Source organism: Parambassis ranga, chromosome 17, assembly GCF_900634625.1.
Source record: "Parambassis ranga chromosome 17, fParRan2.1, whole genome shotgun sequence".
Lineage (NCBI taxonomy): Eukaryota > Metazoa > Chordata > Actinopteri > Ambassidae > Parambassis > Parambassis ranga.
This window is the reverse complement of record NC_041037.1, coordinates 20,296,068-20,300,765: the sequence shown is the minus strand read 5'-3', so window position 1 is coordinate 20,300,765 and position 4,698 is coordinate 20,296,068.

Sequence of the window (4,698 nt, the reverse complement as noted above, 5' to 3'; positions counted from 1 at the left end):
CACACCACCCATCAAAACACTCCATAAGGCCCCTGTACTCATCCTCCCGTCCGTTCTCCACACACCCAACTATGGCTGTGTCATCCGAGTACTTCTGAAGGTGTCACAACTCAGTCAGCTGTGTAGGTGGTGAATAGAAAGGGAGGCAGCAGAGTTCCTTGAGGAGCCCCAGTGTTGCTGGTCAGGGTGTCAGACACACAGCTCTGCAGTCTCACAAACTGTGGTCGGCCTGCCAGGTAGTCCTCAATCCACAAGACCAGGGGAGCATCCACCTGCATCTTCTCTAACTTAGTCCTCAACAGTCTCGGCTGGATGGTGTTGAAGGCAGAAGAGATGTTGAAGATCATGACCCGCACTGTGGTGTTCAGTCTGTCCAGGGAGGAGTAACCCCTTTGCAGCAGGTATGTCACTGCATCATCAACCCCGACCTCGGGCTAATATGCAAACTGCAGTGGGTCTTGGAAAGGGCTCACCAGGCTTCTGAGGTGAGACAGCACCAGCCGCTCCATGACCTTCATAACATGTGAGGTCAGTGCTATTGGCCTGTAATCATTTGGTGCCACAGGATGGCACTGGGACCAGGCAGGATGTCTTCCATAGCACTGGAATCCTCTGAAGATGAAGGCTCTGGTTGAACAGGTGATGCAGTACTCCACACAGCTGGCTGGAAACCGTCTACATGCTCCCTGGGCCACCTTCCCTCCCTCTCTCCTCAAAGTCTACACCCACTCAATCATTCTGCTCATTACCATAAAAATCATAAACCTCTCTCTCCAAACTGGCCATGTCCCACCCTACCTAAAAACTGCCCTTGTCAGGTCCTAAGTCAAAAAACCCACACTAGATCCTGAAGTCCTCTCCAACTACAGGCCAATTTCCACCCTCCTATTCCTTTTTAAGAGAAAAAGTTGATTCTGCCTAACTCCACAACTACCTCCAATCACACAGTCTATATGAAAAGTTACAGTCTAGCTTTTGTCCATCCCACAGCACTGAAACAGCTCTCATCAGAATCACTAACACCCTGTTGCTGACCTCTGACTCTGGCTTCCCATCTCTCCTCATCCTTCTCGACCGCAGTGCTGCATTCGATACTGTAGCCCACCATATCCTCCTCCACCTTCTTTAGCACTACATTGGACTCAACAATACAGACCTCAAATGGTTCCACTCATACCTCACAGAGTTCGTAGCCCTGGGGGATGCAAAATCCTGGCCCCATATTGTTACCTGTGTGGTCCCCCAGAGCTCGGTGCTTGGTCTGACCCTCTTCATCATATACATGGTTCCTCTTTTCTGTGTCATCAACAGGCATGAAACCTCAGGTCACCCCCTTTGAGATTTTATGCAAATGTAAAGTGAACTACAAATAAAATTCATTGGTATTATTATTATTAAATTAGGGTTAATTGTCTTACCCAGGGACACAGCAGCAAGTAGGGTGGGAGTGGACAAGCAGCACTACACTTGTACTGTTATAGTGTTTATTCTGTTTAAACAAATTTAAGATTAGTATAACTCAGTATATTTAAATATTTATCCTACTAGCGTAGTTACAAATAAAAATCTAACAAAATAGAACTAATACATGGTTATAATGGAGTTGTTATGATCGGTTTAGGGGAAACCTTGCCATAACAGATGGCTCTCCCCTCCAGTTTCAGTTGCCAGGGAATACACAAAAAAAATATTTCACAGTGCAAAATATTTACAAATTTATTTACAAAAAACAAAGCAAAAAGAAAATTTCAGGGTGAGCAAAGTCAATTATGAATCGAAATACACAATCTAAATATACTTGCACACAGAGAGGAGAGAAAGAGTGCCTGGAGGCTGACAGTATTTAAATCCAGCACCCATCCTTCCCCCCCTAATCACGGGCTTCCACATCACCGAATTGCAACCTAAGCACAGAGAGGAGGCTCCTCCTGCAGGCAGGGAAGGGAAACGAAACACAACACATACAAAGACAACATCTTTATAATATATAATATATAATATATAACGGACACACACACACACACACACACACACACACACACACGAGACAAACAAACAAACAAACAAAAAACACAACAAAAGTACCATGAAGACATTTATTTCTGTTTCATTTTGACAACATTATTTGACATGTTATTATTCACTATCAGTACATTGCCTTACATACAATTTATTTGGTAATCATCACACTGGCTATTGTTAAACAAATAAAGTAGATGAAGATGGAAGAAAAACAATCAATGAGCAGGCAGATGAACAAGCAGTTTTAGTGTCTAGTTATGTGGCAGTATGCTTAACTAACTGTATAATAACTATTAAAATTAGAATAACAAATAAATATGACAGTGTGACAGTGAAGGTGTGCACAGAAAGCCAAACCATTGAACTATGGCCACTGATCTGCAGCAGTGGATAATTATTACTCTGAAGCACAGAGCCACATCTGATCAAATGGAGTGGATGCACAGAACTGTTATGGCGGAGAATGTTCCTTCACCACATGGACAAAGATGATCCACAGCACGGAACCGTTCTCAGCTGAAAAGAGCTAACCTTCTCCCAAGCTGCTTGACCTTATTTGGGTAGACCTTATAGCTTGGTTATTCTGTATTATACATAAATGAGTCCACATGGTCTTTGGGGGCTTGCTTGGGATACTGCCGGATTACTTATTAAATTACCTATACAATGTTCTTTCTGTCATATGACATCTCCGAAGCTGCTGTACAGAACATGTCCTACGCTGCTGTAGGAACTTCAAATGACCCCACTTCAAATTTCACTGAACCTACAAAAATGTTTATTTACTGAAATAAAAGGACAGTGTGGCACGGTGAGGTTATGAACTGTGAGCTACACTGCATGAAAACTAGAACTAAATGAAACTGACACCGACGTTGAACATGTGAGGAGCATCTGAATATATCAATTACACAAGAACAAGACAGATAAAAGAACAAAAAAAATCATCTGTCCATATTTTAGTTTTTTTACCTTCTCATAAATTGTCTATTTATGAAAAGGCACACATTTTTTTTTTAATTTACTGAACACAAATCTCCACGTTCCTCTTTTTTAAAAAAACAAAAAACAAAAATGCAACAACTTACTTTTAACAAACCACAAAAATATGACATCTTGTTCTAAGTGGAGTGATGATTCACATTTTATCTTGTGACAGGTCCCAGCAATTGACACTCTCTCCCACTGTGTGCACACATCTTAAAATTTGTTTTTGTGTGGCAGAACACATTCAAATCAACGCACAGCTAATAATAAAGTCGTGATACACATCTATTCATACAATGAGAGCTGATGAGGCATCTGGTCCATTCATTTACATGTAACTGCCTGTAGAGGCCGCTCCACAGACAACATTTAGTATTCACACACTTGCACTTCATCTGTCCGGTGTCATATTTGAAAACACGTCCTGAATGGTTTCTCTTACCGCTTTAAAATTTTTTTTTATACAAGTGGGGATTATAAAACACTTTGTGAATGCTCCTTGCTGTCATCATAGTATACGTCCCCAAACTGTTGTTCTTGTTTCAACATGCATGACAGCTTTTGATCAACCCAAGCTATTCATTTAGTGAGTACATGGACATTATGGATGTGTATAGTTTTGTAGTCAGTTGAAGATTTGACTGTTAAAATAAATTAGAATGTTCCTTATATAGGATAGTAGTCTCACAGAGACCAAAAAGAGGGGGTACTGGGGTGCTCATCATCAGCTCTACTTTAACACAAATTGTTCCTGAGTTTTAGAGGGCTGTTGTTATTGAACAAGTAGATGTTTTCCTGATAAAAGTATAGGAAAGTAATGTTATGTCAATTATGGCTCATACAGAATGATAAAGCGTGACAATACAAAGCATCCCCTTGGCAGTATAATCAATTCAAACTTAAATATTCATTATCTGTATTATTCACTTCACTACACAGTTTTATTTCCTAAAAAGCTTTAAGATGTTTTATTCTCAAGCATTTGTGCAAAAAAACACATCCTCACAAAAAAACGCCATTTGGTCGATAATACACCCTCCACATATGACACATAGTTACGATTATGCTGGATAGTAAAAATGGAACAAATGAACGATTGATGTCACAGGATCGTAGGACTCACAAAGCTCCTGACTCGGCCTGAGACCCGAACCAGTTGCCTGCCTTGCCGGTTGGCAAGCAGCCCCTCTGGTATAAGGTAGGTGGGGACGGTGGTGGTACAGGAAGCCTTGCAGACCTTGGCTCAGACGTTTGTGGTTCATATCCCCCCTGCACCACTTTTCTAAACAGGGTAAGGGGTTAGGTAAAGATGATGGTTTGTCTTACAACACATGTAATCATGACTGCTGTTGTCACTTTTGGCTACTATGGTGACTGATCCTTCCCCCATAAACACACAGAGATGCAGCTGCAGAAACAAGTACACGTTTCACTTTTCAAGGACTGAAATATCAACCTCATCTTAGGTTTTTCCTGTGAGGGCACGCTGGTGCACAGAATAGTATCTCTGTTCTGTTCCCTTTTCACCGTAAAGACCCTGCTTTCATTCCTGGTATGATACAAAATTGAGAAACAAAAATGCAAAACAAAACAATAAGCAAAAAAATAAAAAACACAAACATGCACAAAACAAAATATATAATGAAGCACTGAGATAAACATCAGTCTTCACGTAGAGCACATGTGTAT